We start from the raw sequence: 26,176 nt of genomic DNA, 5'->3' as shown, positions 1-26,176 counted from the left end.
CAATTAAGTCCCAGTGGAGGGTGTGTATTAGCTTCCTAATTTGTTTTGGATCCATGACTGGAATGTATACGCACATGCTATTCAGTCCGGAGCATTCATGTGAAAGATCCTTTGGGTAATTTAACAGCTACAAATGGTACTTCCATCTAAAATTGTTATTGTGTTGTGTTTCTGCACCAATTGAGCCATCAGTAACAGATCTGATGATCAGGTTAGGAAATTCCCTCTCATATTGATTTTATCATCAAAAGAAGAAAAATTCAGATTCCTTATAAGGTAAAAAAAAAAAAAATCTTCCTTTCTACTTAACAAAAAAAAAATTATTTTCCATAGATAACATGGGAAATATCTCTCCTACTGCTTCACCTCAGAAGTTTTTCAACATTTTGCACCCATGAAGACTGGAGGATCTAGTGGATTATTAGCATTTCCCAGTATGTGGACCAGATAATTCAACCAAAAACCTTGTTTCTGAGCCTTTCACTCTCTGGCTTATTGACCCAAAAGTTTTTCATCTGTTCCTTAGGGGCTGCTGAGAATTCTGATATTTTCTCCATCTGTTTCTCGAAATTTCCCTTGTGAGCACTCGGCATGTTTCCCTGTTCCTTCCAGATGACCCTCTCTTGCTGTTCCCACTGGGTGTCATAAACTCCATGACTCCTTCCAAGAAACGTTAAGGTGAGTCTCATTTTATTTATTGTGCTGAGTAATGCCATTAACACATTCCAAATTGATCCATCAAAGAAATCAGCCTGGAGAGCCTGCTCAGTGAGCAGCTTCAGGTCAAATATTTAGGTGGGGCGCTGCCTCTCACCTGAGCACTCTGTGAAGTTGTTATTGAAGTGTATCACCCAAAGTACCCCTTTGGACTCTGCTGGAGTTGCTGGTCTGTTCCATGAAGTCAACCAGCTGCTCCTTTTAGAGCACCCCTCTGAAATGTGAGTACAGGACAGGGAAATTGTTGTCCCACCGGATCATTCATCTGGAACAGACATTATTAATAAAGGGTGATAGACTTCCCATTGATTTGAGGTGAAGGGATGACCACTATATGGGTGGTTTGTTTTATCATGTTTTGAGCCCAGTGCTGAGCCTCTGAGCATAGCCTGGCAGAGGCTGAATCTTGCTTTAGGGAAAGTGCTGACACTTACAATGGCTACAATGAATGTAATCTCTACGTCTGAGGGAAACCAAAGAAGTAAAAAAAAAACCCAGAATCAGATAATTCCTTGTGATGTATGAGAAATATGAAAGCTGCCGTCTGGAGCGTCTCATAAGTTGCTTATTTGTCCTCAAGCTGTCTGTGGGGGACAAGAAACAGATATTTGTTCTCTAAAAACCCAAAGAGGTTAATTTAATAAAAAGTTATACTAAAACTATTTCTCCTTACATATTTTGCTAGGTGACTTCACTGAAACTCTGTTGTTCCTCTTGATCCTGTTCTCTTCCATCTGTGCATCCTCCTTGGTCTGCACAAACCATAATGTTTCATGATCCACCATTTGGGAGAGGGGGGAGCAACCCTAACAGGAGTCCCAGCCACAGGAGTGCTGGGCAAGCTGGAAGCCTGGCACACGGGGGAGAATGGGAAGAACAAGTCCACAGGATGACAGTGTTCCTGGTTACCAGGGAAACAATCCTAAACTGGAGTTGTTTTTTTTTTTTTCAATCAGAATATTTGTTTTCATTCGAAATATTTTGATAAGGGGTTTAGTTTTTGATTTAAAATGGATTTTTACAGGAATGTCTGTTTTTAAATTCTTAACCTTTTTCAAAAATCAATATTTATAACATACAGATATAATTTAGAAAAAATATGGGGAGCTAAGTCATCATCATCTTTTCATAAACATCTAACCTTGTACACAACTTCATAGAAATGCAGAGATCATTGATGCAGCTGAAGGGACTTAGAGCGGTCCGCTGGTACAGAACAGGATTAACCACACCTGAATTTCCCCCACCAGGTATTTGTTTAACATGCTTGCAGGGAAGCTGCCATTGTGGAGATTCCTCAGTCAATTTAGGCTTCCCTACCCCCACAGTTAGTAAATTTTTTCTGCTATCAATCTAATCTTTGTCACAATTTTAAAACAGTTAAACACAAATGTTGACTTCCCTCTGCAAAGCAATCTTCACATGTTTGCAGACCATTACGTATCCTCTGCCTCTTCCAAATACAGTAATGTCAACATTACTTTCCTGGTCAGAGGTCTATAAATCCATGACCTCTCATGCTTGTTCTCTTCATGCTCTGTATCTTTCTGGAAGTGTCATGCTCACAGCTCACATCAATGGTTTTATCCCAGCATGCACATTTCTGATTGCAGAAAGGATCTTACTTTTTAAGCAATATCTGCATCTTTTCCTTTGAGCTGAACAGATATCTCACTATATCCAAAACTGTGTGTTTAAACATATTTTACCCTTCATGCCTATATAACAACAATATTTTGACAATGTAATTCGTCAGTAGCATCCTCCTGCTAAGAGCTATCATCTATAATCTGAAGAAGTGATACAAATCTTAAGTACTCATAACCCTCTTGACTTGTTCATCGAAGATGATCTTACGTAGCCTTCACACCTGCCATTTCTCTGGCATTTTCCTCCACAGTATCCATTTGATGCTCATTAGGTTTTCAAGTTATTTTCCCAGCTTTTTAACTATGTGTGCAATCTTGTATTCTAAATAGGGTTGTTTATGCCCCATGTGTTTCAGTGAGTATTTTGGTAACAGTACACAAGCAGGCGATATATTTGTCCTACACATCTTTGTCCCAGCATTCTGCAGTTCCTTCCCACTCGTGCCTGAAAATTGGAGTACACTGTTTTTTTTTCCTTCATCTCATCATTGTTGTTGTATTTTTTTTACCCTCTAGCATTTTTAGAACATAACATATTTTCATGTAAGTAGTGTTAATTATGTAACAGTAATTTATCTCAGATAAGATCTTTTATTTTTGTTTCAATTTGGCAATTAGAATGCAGAAAATTTCATGCTTTGAACCCTGCCTTTTATGTCAAGTTGTCTGCCCACAACTGATGAGTATAAGTATCTTATTTGCTTCAGAAAAGGAAGTGAAAAAAGTACCATCTGCAAATTTATTGGGAATTTAAATATCTTGGAGGTATGGCTGAAGAAATAGATCAGGGAGTAGTCAGAGCTGTTCTGTGATACTGACCACAGAATACTTTAATTCAGCATGCTAAGAAACATTATCAAAGGGCATCAGAAATAAATGAAAATATTGCTTCAGACATGAGGTTAAAGCAACTGGCCAGGCTTTTCTGCTCAGGTATCACAATTTACTGGGGTTCTTTGAAGAGGTCAGCAAGTATGTGGATAAGAGAGAGCCAAGGCTCTCTTGGCTACCTGGCTACCTGGATGTCTCAAAACTATTTATAATGCTTTTGTGGGAACTGAATAATGTTTGGAGAAGAGGAAGGACTGTTGCATTAATTAAAATAGCTTAAAATGTGTAAAATAGCAGAATATATGGCAACTCTCAAAGTGGACTTCTATAGGGATATGTAGAAATGTGAATGGCGAGTTTCACAGTTGAATACTGTACAGATCTGTTTTAACCTCTGATCTTATAACCATCCCTGGGTTCTAATTCAGTCAGTGCACCACTTGCTTGATCTAGGACTCCTGGCTGAATGGTAAGTCTTAACTCACATATCCTAAATATGTTGCTTGCACATGAACTCCTTATTTAAAGTGACTTCATAAAGATGGTGTTTGTTAGGGAACCAAAACCAGTGGAGACTCTGCTCTCCTGCTTTGTTAGGAAGCTGAAGTTTTAACTTCAGTATCAATTACAGCAGACAATTTAGTGCTGGGTACACAGACAAATTTGGTCTAATATTCCCTGGCTGCCTTCCTACAAATCTGGATGTTGATGTTGTGTCATCTTTAGGACACAAAGATGTTGCATTATCCTTAGGAAATCTTACTGTGTTGGTACAGAGCAAGCACACTAGGTCTCCCAGTAATACTAGGATGATCTATAGTTCTCTGCTTTATTTTTTTGATCTTATAGAAAGCATCTCTAGATATTCATATATCTCTCACCATCCCTCAGAATACCTCAGTGACAGAATTATCACAATCACAGACCTAAGTCCCATGTTCTCTATGAACTGCCATGGCACTGCTGTGCTATGGAGGATGTTACTCACTGCACTGTATCTATTGCTGGCAGATTTGACTGTCCTCATCAAACCAATCAGCTGACAAATAGAATGTATTGCCTTGAACGTCAGAGTAGGTTTTTCTAACTAGGTCTAGCTACTGAGCATATGCAGGAGCCAGAATAGCAGTTGCCTTCCTTTATTTCATCCTCCTCCTCTGACAAAGCTAAACTAGCTGATGCTCCCTACCCAACATGATCTTTCAGGCCTTTTAGCATCCTCTATTTAAACAACTCTAACTCTCATAAAGAGAAATAACAGCTTCTTCAAGCCTGCTGGGAGCAGATGGTGGAGAGGAACTACCCAGGGTGGGAAGACCCTTGCACATATATGAGTCAATAGATGTCATGCATTACCAAGAAATATAACCTCTAGATATCTTCAAATTTCTAGACTTTGAACAACAACAGAACAGCATTCTCATGATACTCTAGGCTGTACATCTAGAAAGGAGTATAACATCATCAGTGTCCACTAAAGCAGAGTCTTTTAAACTGTTACTTTGAAATGCTACCATTGCTGGCTCTCTGCTGATCTGCAGCAGAGCTCCTTGGTGTACAGAAAGTCCTGATGACACAGAACCCTGATGACCATCACTCCTACACCCAGGTAGTGGCAGATCTAGCTCAGCAGGGCAAACTTTTTTTTTTGGACCTGAGTGTTTCAGAGAGGGGGACACTTCTCAGGGATACACAGTGCTGAGGGAATGAGAACACCATAGTGCTGTGAGTAATGCATCGATTTGGTGTGTTTTTCTTCACATGGCCAGGCTTAAATCAGTCACCAGGTTTGGCCTGAGCAAAGAGCATTTCTACAGCCGGTACCAACACCTGTCTCGGCTTCCTATAGCTTTGTCCTTGTCTATAGCATGGTGCACAGTCTATTTCCCAAGGACTGTACATTCCAAATCTTGTCCACTGTATCCACCTATATTAAGTGGCCAAATAACAGTTATCAGCATTAGTAATCTGAGATCACCCACTCGATTTCACCTACAAATGCCCATGAGTCACAGTGAACCACCCCCCACCCCCAACAAGCTGTGTCACTAATTTATCCTGTATTTGTCATCTTCCATGGTCCAGTCTTGAAGTTTTAGATCTTCAATGAGAAAGTTTAACTTGGGTTTTGAGAGCTGGTTTGTGATTAGAGAAGTCTAGGGCTGGGGAGAAGGTAAAGGAGAAATGTGTTTCTTTCCTTACTTGCCTTTCATGTACCGTGGCAGGGACTGTAGAAACCTGGTCCTGATGACCCAGCTACAATGTTCCAATTCACTTTTCCTCTCCCTTGAAGGACTGTAGCTCTTCAGCAAAAGGTAAATAACCCTTTTTCTTCTGACCCAGAAATACTTATATGAGTCATAATGTTCTAAATGTGCCTGTTGGTGTAAAACTACATGCTGATGTGAAATCCTTCTTTGGCTTTCAAGGTTGTTTCAGAACAAAGTGGATTATATTTCTTCACAAATGTTTTACTTTATTGTCCTTAGAACTTGGGAGGAAGGGACCTATATGTGGTTTTATTAACACAGAGCAAATATCTGACTGTTTACTTTCAGTCTTGTAACTGCACTCTGATGAGGAAAAGAAGGGGAGATGAGGAAAGGAGACTGCAGAGATTTAAGCAATTCTGACAAGGACAGGAAAGAAATCAGTGCTTCTAGAGAATCTCTGTCTCCTGAATTTCTCTGTAGTGCCTACTGGACCATCTGGAATACACACAGAGCAGGATCTTCAGAACTATTGGAGACGCCACTGAGACTTGAAGTCTATTATAATTTGTCTTCCTCAGCCAAAGAGATACCTCTCAAGTATCTACATTTTATTCAGAATAAGGTTATTCTGACTCAGTTAAGCAAAAGGAACTCATCTTCTAATGAACTCAGGTGAACACACACCGTAGCTAAAACTTATCTTAAAACTTCAAGTTCCTTGAAACAAACTCTTTTGTGAGTGAAATTAGAGTAGGAGAGAAGGAGGCAGACCAAACTGAACAATTGCTGTGAATATGAAAATTATATAGGGCCAATAATGTGTTTATCATAAAGAAGAGCTGGCTAAAAGCTGTAGGAGGACAGTGACAGCTTGCCAGGTTTTCTTGTGTTTTTTTTTTTTTTTTTAATCACTAATTTAAAGTTTCAGAAAAATTATCTGTTCTGCAGAAATAATGATTTTATACACTCTAAAATATATGGTAGCCAGCATAGTTTCTTGCAACTCTGGAGGTGTTGCTCTTTCTATTTCTGGAGAAGCTGTGACCCTCAGGTCTCAGGTGAAACCCCTCTGTAAGTACAAACAGTCTGCTCCACGTGGGCTTTACAGAGTTGGGAGATGCTTAGCTAGTTTTGGCAGCCTAGATCTGAACCTTGAGTGACTACAGGAAGGGAGGAGGGAAGCAGAGATACCAAATGGCTCTGTCATAATTATTCAGGAGGTATTTAAGGTAGTGCTGTGGACTGTATTGCTTTGTGTTCCATGTTTGTAAGCAAAGGCATGGAAGAAAAGAGTTCCTCATCCTGCTGCAGATCTAAACTGGAGTTGTGAGTACAGGTAAGCAGAGTGTGAGGCAATCCTCAGTGCACCAAGATATCTGGACTACAGAAACAATTGCATCATGACAGACCTCAAAAATGTTAACATAGATGAAGGTTTCAAAGGTCTATATGTGCCTCTTTCTCCTGTATCAAAATCCATTTCACAAGCCATAAAATACTGTCAGAAACTTAAGAGCAATAACAAAGGGTGTGAAACAAACTAGAACATGTTTCTGGGTAAGACCAAGAAAGAGACAATTCTGCTGATGTCCAAGGACCCTGTGATAGCCAGAAATCTCCACTGGAGAAAACTCACTAATGGCTCCTGGGAAGCAGATTATGGTCCAGCATACAGAGAAGGAGGGGAATCAGCAGCAACCCTCCCAAAAAAGTTCCCTCCATATTCAAATACGGCTGTCAACTTTAAATTTGGGTCTGTGCATGGATACCCTGACCATGAACCAGATTTAGCAGTTGAGAAGAGAGCAATACAGGATGTTAATGATCTGCTACAGGCACGAAGCAGAGATGAAGAGATTCTACTTCCTAATTCTTGTGCTGATTTTATAGAATGATGAATTGAAGAAGAAAAGAGAAACACTGATCACAGAGAGCCTTGAATTGTGCTTGCACCTGAAGGTGCAGGGATCTGAGTTTTGCTATGGAAGAATGATCATTAGAAAAGATGGTTTTGAGCCAAGATCAAACAGAAGGGCTGTAAGCAGCAAGAGCAATGAGATTTTTTTTTTTCCCTTTTAACTGTTTTTGTGCATACTGTAACTGCGGTACATTGGTGCCATCTACTGCCTGGCTGGGGCTGTCCCTGCCTGGATCTCTGAGGGAATCACCAGAGATAGGTGCAGCCAAAGTGTAACAAAGGTAGAAACAGCTTTACTCTGTTGATGCCCTGACGTAGCAAGAAAAATGCTAACTGCAGTGATTTAAAGAGAACAGAGCTGTTAACCAGGTACAGCTCACTTGTCTTGGAGGTAGGACAGAAACCATGGGTAAGCATATCCTTGGCCTGGAGGAAACATAAGGGAATCACCTGGATTCCTTGACTGTGTCCATGTACCATGGCAAAATAAGTCTCATATGATCCCATACAGATGCCAACAGCAGTGAGACACTGAGAAACAGGGGAGGAGATCCTGCAGCTTTCACAATGCTGATGGTATATGGCTGCTTCCCTGGGGTCAAAACAAAGGTTCATGTGGCATCTGTGCGAGGAGACTGGCACTAGAGCATAGCCCCCAGCTCACACCCTGCAGCCACTGTGATTGTCACCATGAGCAGGCTGCTGTACACTTCTGAAACTCCTCTTTGCATGCCAGGGTCTCTTTGTAGCCCATGTCTCTCTTTTAATGTCATTACCATAACCCACCCATAAAGCTTCCTTGGCGATCTGTGAAGTTGCTGTTCACAGTGGCTGTAAAAATAATACATATAGGGGGTGTTTCCATCAGCTGGTCTGAGCTGTACAGCACAGTTCACATCATCACAGATAACTCAACTGAGGCTGCTCCACAAAACTTTGTCTGTAGAGAAGGAGGGAGAATGATCAAAGGTAAGAGAGGTTTTGGTTGTTCATAAGGTTATGCTATCAGAGAACTGAATAATGAAGCAGCTCCTCACAAATGGCAGAGATTGGCTCCTTAAGTGACCGTAGAAATTGTGAAACATCTCTTGATCTGGCAAAATTATTCAGATTAAACTTCAGTAATCTGCATGTATCTTGAGTTGACCTATAGGATCCTTATTAAGAGCCTGTTTTCTGCCTCACACTCAGCAGCAGTGGTATTTTCAGTGAGAAGTGGCATCTGAGAAAAAATCCAAAAATTCTGGCAAGGGCAGAGAGAAGCAAAAAGAGAAATTAAAAGTTTCCAGGACAAGAAGGGTGTGACCTAAGAGAATGTAAATTCAATAGGGTATGCTTTGTGCCTTGTATCTTCAGAAAATCTTAGAGGAATGCTTCATAAACTTCAAGGACCGTAAATTTAAAATCTGAAATTAAATGTCTTTATATCACATATTGGTGATGTCATTCACTGTCCAAAGAAGTGTCTGAGAGGATGAGAGGGTGACAATCAAATTACTTAGACACTCAAGTGTGCACTGCAGCATCCAAATCCTCAGGAATTCTGGTAAGAGTGCTCCCTTCCGGTGGGACAGCCACAGGGATCAGGAGCAGGACCTGGCATCCTTCCCTGGTAGAACAGGAATAGGGTTCATGTTCCTCTTAGTCCAAGGCATTTGTTATTAGCCATCAAACTGGACATTTACAGGGCCCTTAGCACCACTGTGGTTAAGGGTTTCATCAATGCACTGTGCCCTCTTTGTCAGTGTGTTCTCCTTTCACAGGCAACAGCAGCCAAAATTCCAGTCCCAGGTTTGTGACCAGCCACCAAGCCAGTACCCAGGCACCAAGAACACAACCAACAGCAGCAGAAAAATGCCATCTTCCAGCAGACCTGCCCAGAGGAAAAGGGGGAAGAGTACTTGAAGACAGACATGGTGTTTGCCTGACTCACAGTTCAAGGTGAAATCTCATTTAATGACACAGGTGTCTGTTTACTTTGTGACAGAAATTGTCTCAAACATTTTCAGTCTATGGGTAAATGCTGACTTTTCCAACATGTCGTTCTGAAGCCTCATTTGATCATTATGTTTACAAGGTAATCTCATAACCAAAGACTCTTTTAAGTGCTTGTGAAGTGCCTGAGTTCAAAAGGATGTGTCTTAGTTTTCTCTGCTTCAAATGAAAATCCAATACCAAAGCCAGTTCCTATCCAAGGATAAAAACTTTTGTAGGTAAGAATGTATATATTTGTTATTATGGAAATTATTTAAAACTGCACAAATAAAAGGGGTTTCATTCTCTTCTTTAGAAATTATGGAAAATTGCCTTTCTTAATAATTCAGTTTTATACAAACTGAACATAAACTCTTTCTGAGATCGTGAAAAAAAGAGAACTAACATTTTCTCAGAGCTGCAAATCAATGGAGACTGCCTTTCAGGAGAAGAAACTTGAGTTTCCCACTGGGAGCTGATCCCACATATGACTTTTAGGAAGATCAGCCATGGCCACCAACAGATACACCATCAGAGCCAAACATAAGCCTTTGGGGGAATGTGATCTGACAAGCAGCTGCCACTGCTGAAAACTTTCTTTGTAGACCCTGACATCTGGCTTCCTCAGCTGCCAAGCTTGGCCTCCTCCAAGGTGCCGCAGGAGACACAGCGCTGCAGCAGGTAGGAAACTGGGAGGACAAAGATCACAATTTGATGTGACTGGGAAGTAGGAGATGAGCTTGCCTGGATGTAAGGCACTAATTTGCATGGCCTTTGTGATACCTTTTATTTTCTACAGGTTTGTTCATGAGTTTGCAGTTCTATATGCATAAATTATTTTAGTAGAAGGGAAAGGGGAAGAAAGGAATGGGAAGGGTTACACCAGAACTTTCAAGCTATGTTTGTATATTCAAAAGATTGATAGAATTTGATGTGGCTCCAAGCCAGAGATCAAAATCCAGTGCCTTGATACACTGAAAATGATGTGCACAACAGTATTAAAGGTGTCAGCAGAACAAAATTAAATGGGACAAATGCATTAGTGGTGAAGGTTGACAAGGTAGTGGTTTCTTGAACCACCCTGAATACTGTGGTGACTGGAGACTCCCCTGAGCTCGACATGGCAGTGTTCTTCTGCTCCATGTCTGGAGCTGAGCTCCCTGCCAGGCTGCAGTGGTTTTGTTCGACACACAGACCATGAGCACTTCAATCCTTTATAAGGTGTGAGTGAGACCAAACTGAGGCTTTTTCACATATTGTGTAAGCCAAGGTTTCATTTCAAGAGGGGGTCACTTGAGACCTGAATGGTGAGACAGGGTGAAGGGAAGTTCATGTTGCTACACTAGGTGTGACTGCAACGTCACAGTGAGAACAAGGTGTTTGTTTTCCCTGGCTTGCCAGCTGCTGTCTGTACAGGGAAGGAGGAAAAGACCAAGATGAGTCACTCTCTGAAAGTAGGATTTCTTACTCCTTCCTCTGAAGAGTCTGTTCCCAGTGTGGGAGACAGGCTAGGTAACTGGTTTCAGAGAGGAAACTACTTTGAGCTGAGTCTTGGCACTGTGCAAATGTCAGTTTTCAAAAACATTTAAATGGTTCTTTGGTTTATAATAATTTTTACATATAATTGACTGAACTGTTTTGTTCAAAACTTGGCTTCTGCCTAGACCTCAGTGAGGAGGAAAAGTAATTGCCTGAGTTTAAATAGTCCCCTGTTTATAATCCAAACACTGCAGCATGGAACCATTTCATGAGAACTGGGAAGTAAGCCTGACTACAAGCCAGCTCCTCACAAATGTGAAACAAATGTCAGCCTTTTATTATCCAAGACAAAATGCAAAGCAAACAGCTTCCGAGCTCATTCACTTTTTAACCTATCTCATTGAAGGATAGAGGTTTTCCTTGAAATGCAGAGGAGAATATTTACTATAAATATTTTATAATGGTGAAATCATAGAATGGTTTGGGATGGAAAGGACCTCAAAGATCATCTAGTTTCAAGCCCCATGACTTGGACAGGGACACCTTCCACTAGACCAGTTTGCTTAGTGCCCCATCCAGTCTGGCCTTGAACACTTCCATGGATGGGGTATCCACAACGTCTCTGGGCAACTTGTGCCAAGGTCTCACAACACTCAGAGTGAAGAATTTCTTCCTTGTATCTAATTTAAATCTGCCCCTGTTTCAGATTAATTGCCCCTTGTCCTATCACTCCATGACCTTTTAAAAAGTCTCTCTCCAGATTTCTTGTAGGCCTCCTTCAGTTACTGGAAGGCTGGCATAATGGGTCTTCAGCAAGCATTTTCTATCCAGTATACAGAATTACTGCCAGAAATTACAAAATGTTAAACAGTACCTCTTAATATTTACCACAAGATGGCAGAGTTGGACTGAGAACAATTACATTTTTGGGTAACTAAAATAACTAAAACTTCAGACTAAAAAAAGTCTTTGTATCCTGTAGAAAAACAAAAAGAGCCAGTTATTAAAGAAACATCTTTCCATGGCATGGAATTGCACATCTGTATAATACCAATAGTAGCAAACAAACTGATCAGATCTGACTAGACCTGAAGTCTAGTCATTGAAGGACAATGAGATATGGGCTCCCTCCTGAATACCCTGGCCACAGTGGAGGAATCACCTGGATAATGAATAGAACTGAGGAGTGATTTGGTGGTACCTCTTTGTTTTCCAGGGTCAGGCAAAAGCCAGCCAGCAGCAACTGAAAGTTAATTCCAAAGCTGCCGGAAATACACGCGATGCAAACAGCCATTGTTACTAATAAAGTTCCATAAATACATTCACTGTAAACAAAAAGTAGCTCACTTCTTGAGAAGTGCTGACCCTTACAGATTGTCTCTCCTAAGCAGCTCCCTCCAAAATTACTGTTATCCTACAGCTCCAGTAATGTCCCCCTCACAAAAAAAAAGTTGCTGTCTTCAGGGGTATCCTGAGAATCAGATTTCCTGTGCTTCAAAATGGTGGTATGATCCTCAGGATGCTAATCACCAACAGAATGATACAGGATCCTATGGGAAAATTTGGCTCTATATTCACATCTTGGGACTGCTCTGAATTCACGTGCAGTCTCCCTTAGCTGTGTGAAATTTTGTTGCTGGGTAGCTAGAAGGTGACTTGGGCTGTGCTCAGTTATCACCTGGATGAGACTACACGGTGACTTTTAACCAAGTTCTGTCTGGTTGTGATGTAAATAGGCAAGAACACACACACAAGTAATGTTATGAGCATCATACATGAAATAAACACGTTATATATTCATGTTATATATTTATGGCCAGATTCACTGTCTTTGGGAGGTTAAAATGCCGACAGAGGGCTGCTTATCCATTGAGAGCCTTGTCTGTGCAATTCTCACTTTTCTAAAAGAGGTCGTTCCATTCTTGCCAGACTTCACAAAGGTTTTTTTGCCATCTCAGTGCCTGGTTAAAGGAGTAAATTTCACTTTCCCACTAGGTGGCAGATTGTCATAATTGAAATCCTGGTTCAGATCCATTAATTGAGCATCGTCTGCTTGCCAGCTTTGTAGTTGAGCTGTTTCATGTACGAGTACATTGGAACCAGAATAGATATGGTGATGTGCTCTTCACCAATTTGTTCACCTGAGCTCAGTCTGACATTGCAGTACCTATGCTGCAGGACACACGGCTCCTGAGAAATGATGGGCATACATCAGATGTACTTTGCATCTCCACAGGACCTGACTTACGCAGCTCCTCCAGGGCTCTGCAGGAAGCAGTGTGTTGGCCAAGCCACTCTCCTACAGATCTAGGATGTGTGTTGTGGCTCTTTCACATTTCTGGACACAGGGCATCTCAAAAAGCCCAGCACTACGACACAAAACAATTTTTTTCCTCTTTGAATGCTAAAGGAATGGAACATACTTTCTAAGAGCTGGTAGCTGTCCTGCTTCCATATTCCAGAGTTTTTCAATATCTTTTTCACCTGCAAGTGATGAACTCTTTTCATTTGGGCAGGTCCAGGACTTCATAAAGTCCCACCAATAAAATCTGCAGTCCTGATGCTCCTGTGCTTGCATGAGGTTCTTCAGGTTCCAGTTCTGGCTTCAAAATTCAAAGCAAACTCTTCTATAACTACCAGATTTTTCTTGTTTTACTCAAACACATAAATTGTTACAGACCTCTGGAAAGATAACCTTGACTCACAGGACACTTCATCTAGGTACAGATTTTCTCCCCTGGAACTTGTTCTTTATAACCTTAAGAAATTCTTCTGGAGCTTGTGCTAATGTCATGCACTGAGTTCAGTGGATTTTTTTTCCTGCCTTACTTTGGTGCAACATTGATGCCAGCTGGTCCTGGTGACTTCTCCCTTACCCATGACTCAGTTTGCTACAGTGCTCTCCCAGCTCTGCAGTCTGTGCCGAGGAAGTAGATGAGCTGTTTAAGGATCAAGGTCTCTCCAGCTAAAACTGCAGCACAGATTTTCCCAACAGTGTTGGGGATTTAAGGTCCATTAGCCATTAAGCAGGCACTGGCACCTGAAATTTCATTTCTGAAGGAAGATGTGTGAGCTTTGCATACAAAGGCAAATAACAAATTACACTTCTGGATGTGTTAACTTTGTCATGTGCTGTTGCTTCAGCAGTGGGGGCCTTTTAACAGTCCCAGAGAGGTGTGATGTACTCACACCTATCTGTATCTGTTTTCCTAATTCTAGTGCAAGTCTTTCAAACTTTCATTTGAGAGGATCAATGCTTCCTAATAGGTTTTCAAGGGCATGGAGCATTCTCCCACTTTCCTGTGAACTAGGTAAGGACCTTGGCGTCTCACAGAATTGACTGGAGCCTGTTACAGCTGGACTGACCTGTAGTAGCATCAAACACATAAAGGTCACACAATCTCTTTTTGAGAGGGGGAATGATGCCCCACACTGGCTAGGTCCTGGAAGGTGGTGATCTCACTTCTTCACACATCTAATTTTAATTACTCCTGTTGTGGTGGATTAGCACTGACTGGACACAATAATCAGGACACTTCTGGTGCCCCATGCTGCTGGGAGCTTCCTTGCCCTTGTTACATGGTAATCTTTTCCATGCATTTTGCAGATGTCAAGTTGTCAAAGAAATTGCCTGGGTTTGTTTGTTCTTTCCCTACTACTAGTTTTTCAGTGTAAAAGTTGGATTTGCAGATCTGTCTCTGGGGGGAGGGTTTGGCTCTTCAGAGAGCTGTACAAGTCCAGCAAATACAGCCGTGTGGAAATACTTCATTTCCTCCAGATACAGCCCTTCCTTCAGGCTCCCAGCCTGCTTCGAGCCCATTCCTGTTTGTGTCCATCTGCAATTTGCTGCAAGTCTTTCCTTGCCAAGTACATTTTGACTGCACACAAACAGGAGGTCTCTAGAAACTATCTGAATTGATCTAATGGAAATCTGAAGACTGTGGCAATGAAAAGCCCAGTTATATGGCAGTGACAGTTTTTCTGTGCATAAAAAGCTTATGACCAAAAGTCCAATACTTCATAGACTACAGAAGTGGGAGCTTTATATCATTTCCAGCTCACTAATAGTGTTGCCAACTCTCATGATTTTATCATGAGTCTCATGATATTCTTCTTAAAAGCTTAGTTTCTGAAGTCAGGCAATTACATGAGAATCTTTCTCTCTCTCTCTTTTTTTAACATTCTTTTCTTAGCAGCAAGTTTCTAGCCCTGATGCTTTCAAGGGGGAAAGAAGGGGAAAAAAAAACAAGCAGAGAAAGATTTAAAAGATGACCAAGGTTTGTCCTGAAGACTCAAAAACACCAAGAATGCAAACCAAAAGAGGTACATAGACATTGCTGTTTGCTTGTTTCTTTTTAATCCTGTGGGCTTTTTTTTAAGCCAACTTTATATCCAACTCATGATTTTTGAATGCCTGGGATTGGTAACTCTATTTTGACAGACCTAATGCCTATGTGTAGCACTGGAAGTCCTGTTATGGTATTTATTTTTAGAAAAGCTATTTTAGCTCATTTGGCACATTCTTTACAGCTTCATCTACCTCATGTAGTTAGACTCATGGGGCCAGATCCTTTGCTGGAGCAAATTAGAGCAAGACCTGTGATTTAAACCATCTGGAGATCTAGCTCATGGTGCAGTCATCTGGCTTTACTGGCAAAGGGATACAAAATATAGTCCCAATAACATTTTTAAAAACTCCATAAACTGTGCCTAAAATAGTCTTCTGCCATTCTGGAGCAGATGTGGCTTATACAGAGAATGCAGGATGGAAAGCTTCAGAGGATTTTCTTGCTGCTTGTGTGAGAGCACCCCCATAGATCACTCCATCAGATCTGCCTGTCTTGGGTTTTGTACTCTCCCCATGCACTGCACCACAACTGAGCTGCTGCTTAAGCATGTCTGTGCTGGGTGCTGTAAAATCATCTTCACAAATGTGATTTCCATACAGGGAGATACCTGCTGTGCTTCCTTCTCTTCATAACCTTTTACCCATTGCACTGGAACCATGTAGCTTAGCATGAATGAAGGAGCCCCTTGGAGAGTAGCTCACATAGAAATGTCTTTGTGCTGGGCCCCCAAAACCCTTTGAGAGGTCAGACAAGGTCAGTGCCACTCTGGAGTTGGATTCCTCAAGGACCACAGAGGAGCTGCAGGAAGCAGTCTTGGTGACTCAGCTGATGGCAATCCCCCTGTCAGCATTGAGATGATGCCCAGCATGATGTGAGAAGGCAATGCTTGCTTCAACATCCTCCAGATAAAGTGTAAAGTGGGGTCTCTGACCATTTGTTTCCAAAAGATCTTACAAACCGTTTTGTAGGAACAAAAATTGGCATACCCTTTCAGGAGACTGAAGTAGTCAAAAGAATATGGTAGCTAATTCAAATCTTGGAAAATGAATTTAAAAAAAAAAAAGAATATGCAACTAATTTCCAGCCCTTTTTCTAGATGTTCTACAGTGGAAGTCCCCACAGCACTGTCCAGACCTCCTGAATGTCACTAAACCTTTTCCCTTTGCCAGCAGCACTTCATGAGCCTGAGCTCCCTTTGCTGAGCTGCTGCCACTGTTGATTGGAGTTGTTTAAAGCTGCTCTTCAACTTCAGTTTCTGTGACTGTGTTGTTGGCACTGCACCAGAGGCATGTGAGCCCCTCTCCTGCTATTCGGTGATTCCAGTGATGATCACTGAGAATATTAAACACCAATGCTCAGAGTCCTTGCTGTACCTCCTGCTCTCTGTCCCCAGCTGCTTTGTGGAAGCTGTTTCACAGTGCACAGGAGCTCGTTTTGAAGGTGGTGGTGGGAAGGAGGCCACAGCTCAGCTGCAAACTGCAATCCCTGAACCACACTTGTGGCTGGAGCTCTTTGCTCCCAGGAAATCACCGTATCTGTGATGGCCCCTTTCCTCAGGGTCTGTACCCATGCAGGGCCCAGGGCTCACTGCATCTTCTGAGCTGCTGGGTTTGTTTATTGTGGGCTTTCTTGTGGTTCTGCTTGTGTCACTCCTTGGATGAGTTATTCTCCTACGATACAGTTCGCACTGTCCACCTCTGGACCGCAGAGTGAACTGTCTTAGGTTGCATCAACTCCAGCCTTTTTCTCTGTTTGCTTTGCATTTTTCTCTGGACTTATCCAGAACCTGATTAAGTAACTTTGTCCTGGGCAGTTAACTCTTTAGAAAATCCGGAGAAAAAGGGCATTTTCTAGAGAGCATTTGGAAAGGAACTGAAGTGGGCTGTGCCTAACACCCTGGGAGTGTGAGAGACCTAACCCAGGCTGGTGGAAAGTGCTCTGCTGTAATACTTAGTAAATTCACCCTCTTTTTTTTCATGGTTCTCCAAAATGTGGCACACTTCAGATGGCAGCTGTGATGTTCTGTGAAAGTTAAGGAAAAGGTACATCCTTCAGGGTGTACCTGATTATTTTACTATGATTTATTCTTCTGTGGTCAGAAGGGGAAAATGTAATTTAGTGGTGCAAGAAAATGCTTACTGGGTTAAGTGTGTTCACTTCAGAGCATTGCAGGTTTCAGACAATTTGGGGAGAGTGTGTTGAGAGAAGTCTCAGGATGTAACAAACTGTTGGGCTGCACCAGGTTCCCGTGAGTTACCATCCCAGTTTTTGGGACTGTTGCTTAGAGGTTCTGCAACCAAATGACAGAATGACTTTTAACAGTATTCTTTCTGATATTTGGAATATATTCATAAATTGGGACTACTGGACTGCATTCAGTGTTTGTCAACTTCTTTAGATGATCTTCAAAGAGAGGACTGTTGTTCTTTGCACTGACCAGAATCTGCATGGTCAGTACGGGAGTTCGTGCCATGAGCTCCTGGCTGGGGGAAGCTCTGCTCTCCTCGGGGCGGCCTGGTGAGTCATTCTCACCATGTTACATTCAGCATTTGGGTTATGTCACATCAGCTCTGCCAGCTGGAATTGAGAAATTTGCAGTGATACTAGAAGATTAATTGTCCTATTAAGAGGTTATATTATCAAAGAACCAGATTTACCTCACATTTTTATATCAACATAATACAATGGGTTTTTTTTCCTCCATGTTGTATGCCAAATAATTATTTGATTGCCGATTGAGGAAATCAAAGATTAATAATCTACACATTAATAGCATAATCTCTTCTTGTGTGTAAAATTGCTACTAGTATACTTTCTAGGTTTTGTTCACTCCAAATTTTGGAAGTCTTTAGAGATGGAATTTATTTTGCCCTCGTTTTTTAATTAGTATAAATATCGTAATTTTCATTCTCTTGTGGAAAACTTTATTTGAATCCATGCATCAGAAACACTGGATTAAAATTAATGGATGGTTAGGGGGTGGTAGAAATTAATTTCGGACTTTTGATGAAAGTTTTGTGGTCCTTGCTAGTCACCTTCTACTGATGCCATTGTTCTGTAAATATATTAACAGATCTTAGTTGTCTTGGATAATTAAATAGGTACTGCATTTAAGAGGAAGATGTTAATTTTGTAGTGTGGTTCCATTGTTCATCCTGCGTATGGTTATGTGACCTAGTGTATATATTATATTCCACTGAGGACTTTATCCCATCTGTTTACCTTTACCCCATGAGACATTCACAGATCACCTCCTGTGTGTAGATCCAGCAGGATCTAGGCTGTTTTGGAAATGTTTGGGATGTTTCCAGAAGAAAGTAATCATATTAGTGTTACAGAGCTCCCTTTCTGTGCATATTATCCTAAAAACCACTAACAGAGAGAGAGGTGCTTTAATTCTGTGGAAAGGTTTGATGCTGTGTGCATTTCAATGGAAATAACTTTTGTCTCTGTGGATGTGTAGCTTTATAGCATCAGTCCCATAAGTATATGTAAAACATATTCTGCTGGTAAACCACCTCTTGTGTAGTCAATATGCATATTTATTGGTAAAACATATGCACACTGTCATCTGTCCAATATTTTACGTGTTACCCAATTTCAAATGAATAGAATAAAACAACTACATTAGGCTGCTGTACATTGGCAAAAAATATTTATTCTCATCACAGGGAGCTCTGAAGCTCACGAGTGACTGTGGTTCCTAACACTAAGCCCAATTAAATCAGGTATAGAATCTTGCCACGGTGGCAGTTTGGGTTGTGTTCCCTCCATGCAAAGCACAAAGTAACACATTAAGTTCAGCAGCGAATCCACAGAAAAGGGGCATCCAAGCATTAATCATTCATTGCAAAGCTTCATGAAAGAAATCGCAGTGAAAACAAAAGCAGGAAACTCAACTATTCTGAGAAACAGTTTGAGATAGCACTAGTTTCATCTGCCAGGTATTTGCACTATCAATCAAAATATATTTATTTATCAGTTGAATCATATATTAAAAATCTCGGCTATGCAGAATAAGAGGTAGAAGAGAAATATTGAATGTATACATACAAAAATACTGAAGCCTACACTTTCTAGAAATAATACATAAATGTCATTTGCTGACAAGAAAAACAGATTGTTGTAAAAGGAACTCCAGCAATGACCTGACATCAGAATCACAATTTCCTGTGTCACAGGTTAGTGAGAAATTGCTTCTTTACAGCCTAACAATTCAAGGAATAATGACCTAACATTGTTCCACTGTGAATTGAGGCTAAGATATATATTTTTGCAGGTAGCAACAAATAAGAACAAACCTTTCAAAGAACTGGAATACATAAATCCTAAAGCACACCAGAGAATTCACCAGTTTTGACATAAGCAATCTATAAACAATATAACCAATTTGAAATATATTAGGTATGATTGCAAATGTTCCTTGTCTCTTCAGCAAAACTGGGCTGGACCTCTGTGGGCAGTACATAGGAGGGCTATCATTTAGGGATTTGGGTTACTTCTAATTCCAGATGTTTGTGCCACTCATTTATTCAGCAAATGTAATGGAAATTCACATTGCCTTGATAGTTTTCAGGCACTTCCTGCTGTTCAGCCAGCAGTTTCATACATCTGTGTCCACATTCTTTGCTCATCACCATAAGATGTTAGTCAAGATTTACAGTAAAGGATAGGTATTTTGGATGCTTGACTTGAGATAACTCACAGACAACTCATTTCCAAAGAAGTCAGGCTACCTCTGAAAATCTGAGTACTGAAAAATTGGAGCCCTTTCCAGAACTCTTAGTATTTGTACAACTTTGTCTGTTGTTCTGCACCCCCTGGATGTGTTATCTGGAAAAAGGGGCCCTTGGTACACAAGAACTCTGAGGTGTCAGTGACATGGTTATATTCTTATTTATAATTCTTTTATTCCTTTACAGCCTCCTAAAGCTAGGACTAGCATAAGAGTTCATGCTTTTGCTAAAATGCTATCCAGCATGGAGGACTTGTAATTCCTCCAAAAGACTTAGAAAAAGTGATTTACAAAAGTAAATAACATGAGATCTTTTTGAATGCTTTATATACCCTTAAAGTCAGGGCAGAATAAAGCACACTGAGCTCTGGCAAAGGATTTCTTTGTGAGACAGCATTATCTAGTAGCCTGAATTTGGGTCTATGAATTGGGATTTCCTTTCCAGCTGTATCAGGGATTCTTTATCTGGCTTTGGATTAGATAAGCATTAGAGATCCTAATTAATGGTTATACAGCTATGAAGTTTAAATGGATAAAGTTTTTTGGCTGGAGGAAAGCACGAACTTTTATTACAGGCATTGACCACAGTAGATAATGTTTCAGCAGTCCAAGGCAAATCAGTGCAAATTATTTATCAATATATATACACTGTGTATATGCAATATGGTATAACGCGTATAGAACCAGGTTATAATTTTGTACTGACAATTCTATTTTTCTGCAAAGTCTAACAAATTTTCTCTTCCTGGAGTAGAATGAAAAGTCATCTTGTTAGTTTTCTCTCATGAAATGTAAATATAGCTTCCTACAAATCTCATTGACTTTATATCAATGTCCGAGTTTTGCTTTCTGTTCATTGCCAATTCCAGTTGTTTGCAGTTCTTCACACTATGCTATTTACAGGTATCCCAGTTACTATTCTGTGCATTCCTGTGCCTGCTCTCTTCCCCTCCTCCCTATAAAGAGACAACAGATTTTGAGTAACCCAATCAACCCCGGGAAGAGAATTGTTATCTGGGCCCTCATCAAATCAAGCATTTTGCTGGGGACAGATGAAGCCCAGAGGAGCCCTGCGAGGCTGCTGTGCTGCCCTGCTCCCTCCTCAAGCCCCCAGGCAGGCAGAGCCCTGTCGCTCATCTCCTGTCTGGCAGAGGGGGCTGCAGCTAGAGGGACAGGGAGAAGAGGAATAAAGAATGAGAAACTGCAAATGATTATGTGAAAAGACCATCCCTGAGAAGCTGCACATACATTTTGTTTTCACATCTATGCCAAAGAGCAGTGCTTCTGCAGGGTCACTTGTTTTCCTTTCTCCACATAAGCACAATGCACTGCTGCTTTTCTACAGCTGGAAACACTGTGAGAGGCATAACTTATCCCTGAGCTTTTCATGTCAAACTTTCTGTAGTTTGAGCTTGGAGTTGCCAGTCTTAGAGCAAATTGTGCTTCCTTTTTCAGACCTGAGTGAGAAAGGCCCTCTCACAGTGTGACAACAGCCTGGGTCTGGCACGGGCAGCCACAAGTGCAGCACTTCTTGAAAACCACCCAGATATGATGGGCTCTGTGTACTTTGAAGAATCTTCTGTCCTTCTGCTAAGCTGGATAAGGATGGTGTATGTATCTCTGGTCCATTGTGAATGCCCATTCAAATGGTTTATTTACCATTTTACAATCATAAATTTCAGTGTATATAGTCATGTGAATAATATCTTGTTTTAGCAGGTCATTTAAATTTGAAGTTGAATAAGATCTTGCATGCTCTCTGAAATGACAGGCAGGTTCCCAGACCAGGTTTGCAGTAAATAGAAGCACCACCTTCTTTGCTGATGTAACACAGAAGTATCATTTTGTAATCACAGGAAACCCTTAGTAGATTTTATGGTATTAGTTCAATATTCATGATCCAATATAGATTAAGCCAGCCAAAAATTGATCCTTCCAATGCAGCAAAAAAGGTGTCAATCCTCTCCCCACAAACCAAACCAAACCAAACCAAACCAAACGAAACCAAACCAAACCAAACCAAATCAAACCAAACCAAACCCAAAACCAACCAAATAAATAAAACTAAAGCAGCAACCTTCAGGAAATTAACATTGAAGTTATAATTTGAATATACTTTGCAGAGAGGAAAAATAAAATAAGGCTTAATCAAAATGTAGTATGCAGGAAGATGGCATCTGCCTTGAGAAACTTAACACTGAAGCTTTAAACAAGAGGCAACACACACATGGAGGCAGATAGGAATCAGAGCTGCATATCATCCCCAAGAGTATTGGCTCATTGTCTACCCACAATTACAATTTTCTCCAGGTAACAGGGCAACTTTAAAAAAAGAAAGGAATTTACTATGCTAAAAAATCTTTCCCATTCTCTTAGTAAAATTCTGAGCCAGCATTACACATGACATTGTTAATTCATTAAATATCATTGTGATTAATTACATTCAATAGATATGAGGTGCATTCAGGTTCAGTGCAACTTCATTGACCCCAGAGCTGGTACAGCTGTTTAAATCAGGGCAGAAGTGGTCATGTACTACTTCCCACTTGGACTTAAACCAGACATAATAAAGATATGAGTTGTATGAAACACGGTTTTAGGCTGCTATCTCCTAGTGATCATGCCACATGTAATTATTTTCTATGTTCTAAAGCAGAAGCATATTTAAATGTGATTTTTTTTTTTTCGTGGTAGCTTCTACCTGTGAGTATCCTTTGGAATACTCAAATGGTCCTTTTAATTTATCATAAGGATTTATGAAGATTATAGAAATAAATTCTATAGACACGAACAGAATAGAATGGAGCATTCCCCATTGGTTTTTCAACAATTTTCTCTTAAGATGCACCTTAATAAAGAATTAAAGTCCATCTTCAGAATTATATCAAACATTTTAATAGCCACATTTGTGCCTTTTGAGGCTAGTCTAACTTCCAGATTTTTTTCACTGACCAAACCGAAATGGGACAGATCCTAGATTAGCAACCTTAGACCTAGTGGTATGTCAATCTTTTATCACTGTGAGAGGCTTTTTTTTAAAATTGTGATTAAAAGACCCTCTTTCCTTAGTCCTGAACATTTTGGAATGTATCTTCTATATCCACATGATCATGCTACAGCAAGATATAGTAAGTGCACGTTGTCATATATCTTTACATCCCTACTTGGTTTCATCCCTATCAAGTTCTACAAGAGCAGGAGGGAAGACAAGAGGGAAGGTTTGCACTTTGACCCGTTGTTCATATTTTGATTCTTTTATGTGTACCAAACGTCAGTCATTCTGTCGTCTATTTAATCTCGGACACCTATGGAAGATTAAGAGAGGGCAGTTCAATGAGCAGAGCAGGAGAGGGAAGGATAGATGAGCTACAGCAGGCAGATAATGTAAAAGCCAACTCAAAGTTCTCAAAAAACTCCAGCCGTCGCCAGCCATCGCCAGCCGGCATCCTTCAGACAAAAAGGAGGAGTTTCCATTCAGGCTTAAAAATCTCCATCTTCTAAAAGATTGACATGTGAGAATTCTAGAAGGGAAAACTGTCCTTCTTTACATAACTTTGAATTAATCCTTTAATTCTTCCTTCTTTTGATTTAAATATGTTCTTGGCCAGCAGTCTGGATGTACACATGTTTATAACTGTGCAGCAAGAATTTAGAACATATGTAGTGTTCATGTTTTGCCAGCTTGTCGTTTTGATCCATCCAAAATCCCATTATTCTAACCTTTCTCCCAAGCTGCTGGGTCATCTTTCTCAAGTAAAGTAACCTGGAAATAAAAGTGAGCTTTGTTTTTGGAGATCAAAGATCTTTTTTGATCCATCTTTTGGTAACCAAAGCCTCCTCTCCCTTGCATGGTGCTTATCAGTAGTAGGTGCAGTGAAACTCCTCTCAGCACAAAATTGTCCACTTGGGTAGGGTAAGGTTGTGCTGCTGTGCCAGCACCTACTGCATGTGTACCATGGAGAGAGGAGGGAATTTCTTTGGATAAAACAGTGAGTGCATATTAATGTGAGACTTTGACCAGAAAAAAAAAGTTGCAGTATTGGTGGTTGGCAAAATAACCTGCCTCACAGTCCTTCCCGGGCTATCTGAATGGAATAAATGGGATTTGGGAGAGCATGGTGAACCAGTTGTCACCCTCAGATACCAGATAATGACATCCAGAAAATAAGGGGGAAAAAAAAAAAAAAAGAGAGAGTGAGAGAGAGAAGGGAAAAAAAAAAAAAAGAGAGAGAGAGAGAGAGAAAAAGCTATGTGTGCAAAATTTCAGAGAGAAGGCACCCAAATTGGTAGCTGTTTTTTAGGATTAAAATTGTAGTATGAAGCAGTCCGGGCAGGTTGCTTTGCACAGGCTAGAAAAGGAAGGTTTCTGAGTGGTTTGTGCTCATTTTCCACTTGCCCGGACCTGGGCTGCGTGTCGGGCAAATCCGCTGGCAAATGTTAACACTGCCCAAGGGACTGAAAGTGAAGCTGGGGGCTGATGTGGCATGCGGTTGCCATGGTACTGGCCATAATCCTGCCGGAGTCAGATACCCTGATGATACGGCGAGTTTGAGCTTGCTCTGGAGTACAGCGCAGTGACCCTTCCCAGCAGCATCTGCTTGTGTTTTAAACTTTTGATAAATTCCATAGCCAACGAAATCAAAACAATTTAAATAACAAGCCGAGCCTGGCCAAAGTCCAAGTTCAGGCTGCTGCGTTTCTCATTGGTACTGCTGTTTAATGTAGATCGGAGCAAAAGCGAAGATATTCGGGGTGGGAGCGAGGCACTTTTTGGAGATTCTTTCTCCCCTCCTCGTAGCCTTAGTCCCAGAACAAGAGAATGAAACTAGATTCAACCTCCGGCGAGGTTGCTTAGCGCGTTTAGGGAACTGTCTTTAATGAACGCGTTTCTCCCCCTGGATGTTCCCGGCGGGTAAAGCCGCCCGTGTGCGAGGATGTTCCGCGGAGCTCTGCTGCCTCCAGCCCTGCTGTGGCGGGGGCTTGAAGAAGTCGCGCAAACTCGCGGGGAGAAAGCAACCACCAAAGTTGGAGAAAACCACCCCCAGCTCTATCCCCGCCTCTGCGCGAGCGAATCTGCACAAGCCAAACTTGTGCAGTTTGGGGAGGAGGGGGGCAGCTTTCCTCGAGGAAGGGGGGTTTGTGTGGGTTCGCTGCAGATGTGCTCCAGCCGAGCGGGGCGTGCGGGGGCTCCCGGCGCGGGGCCGGCGGAGCGGATCCCACCGCGCCCCACAGAAAGCCCCGCACCCAAAATGGTGCGGTTCGCTGAGGCGAGGGGGCGATCCGGGATGGAAGGGGCTGGGGGGAGGAGAGAGAAGATCCGGAGCGGTGCGCTGCTCCCGCGCCAAAAGGGTGGGAAGGTTTAGATTTCCCTTTTTTTTTTTTCTTAAAGGGCGGGTGAAAGAGAAAACAGACCCTAGAGCCAGTTTTCCTCTTGTGTCAGGGCTTGAAAGCGCTCCAGCTTCTTCCTGCAGGCTGCTCAACTTCATCCCTCGTGTGTGTGCATGCGTGCGTATATCTATTCTACACATAAAGTAGGTGTACGTGTGCGCGCCGTGTCCCACCGGCGGCCCGGGCGGATGGGCAGCGGGAGCCCCTCACCTCTGCACGCCGCCCCCAGCCCTCCCCAGCCCTCCCTCTCCCCGTCCCTCCCCGCCCGCCTCCGCGGAGCTGCTCCGCGCCTGCAGCCGGGAGAGCACCGCGCCGCCGCCGGGATCCGCGGCAGCTTTTGGCGAGGAGCGGAGCGGAGCGGGGAAGAGGCACAAAAGGGAAGGACGGAGGGAAAGTCCCTCCCACGCCCCCCTCCCCCAAGTTTATGATGGGGGTCCGGAGGAGCTGCGCTGCTCCGCGGCAACCGCTCGTCTGCTGAAAACTTGCTGCTTCGCTTTTTGGGTAAAGTTGATGCTTATTGTATCTTTTCATTATGCTTTTTATTCTCTTTTTCTCCCCTCCTCTTCTCCCGCTTTGGTTGGAGCTGCCCTGCGCCGGTGGGGGGTGTGTGAGAGGGAGGGTGCAGTTTGGTGAGGGTCTCTCCTCGCAGCGGGTGTCCGAGAGGGGCCCGTCCCGTGTGTCCCCCCGAGCTCGCAGGTGAGCAGGGAGGATGGGGCCGCGCCTGTGTCCGGTGTGTGTCCCCCTTTCCCGGCCAGACCCCTCCGGGACCGTGCCTCCACGGCCATTGTTTTTCCGGGGGCTGCGGTGACAGTCCCAGCCCCGGGCTGCTGCCGGGACCGCCTTGACCTGGGTCCCGGAGGACGGCAGAGCTCCCCAAAGCCAGAATTGAGTTTGTCTTTCTTTTTTCAGAAGAAAAATGAAGT

At 42.1% G+C, this 26,176-nt stretch overlaps 1 protein-coding gene across 8 annotated transcripts in view; it reads left to right on the top strand.

Annotated features, from left to right (window-relative positions):
* Positions 1 to 26,176, top strand: part of GLI2 (GLI family zinc finger 2) — a 381,010-nt gene that overhangs the window by 168,468 nt on the left and 186,366 nt on the right. For 2 of the 8 annotated variants that reach the window (XM_085584944.1, XM_085584945.1), the window contains exons 3-4: positions 527 to 678; positions 9,092 to 9,269. The gene's annotated coding sequence lies outside the window, so the exon portion shown is untranslated. Of the gene's footprint in view, positions 1 to 526; positions 679 to 5,422; positions 5,513 to 5,993; positions 9,270 to 25,027; positions 25,397 to 25,506; positions 25,755 to 26,176 lie in introns of those variants that run through there. The other 6 variants (XM_085584946.1, XM_085584948.1, XM_085584947.1 and 3 more) reach the window with 6 other exon arrangements.

The sequence above is a fragment of the Lonchura striata genome, chromosome 7, assembly GCF_050655825.1.
Source record: "Lonchura striata isolate lonStrDom1 chromosome 7, ASM5065582v1, whole genome shotgun sequence".
Taxonomy (NCBI): Eukaryota; Metazoa; Chordata; class Aves; order Passeriformes; family Estrildidae; genus Lonchura; species Lonchura striata.
This window is presented reverse-complemented; position numbering and strand designations above follow the sequence as displayed.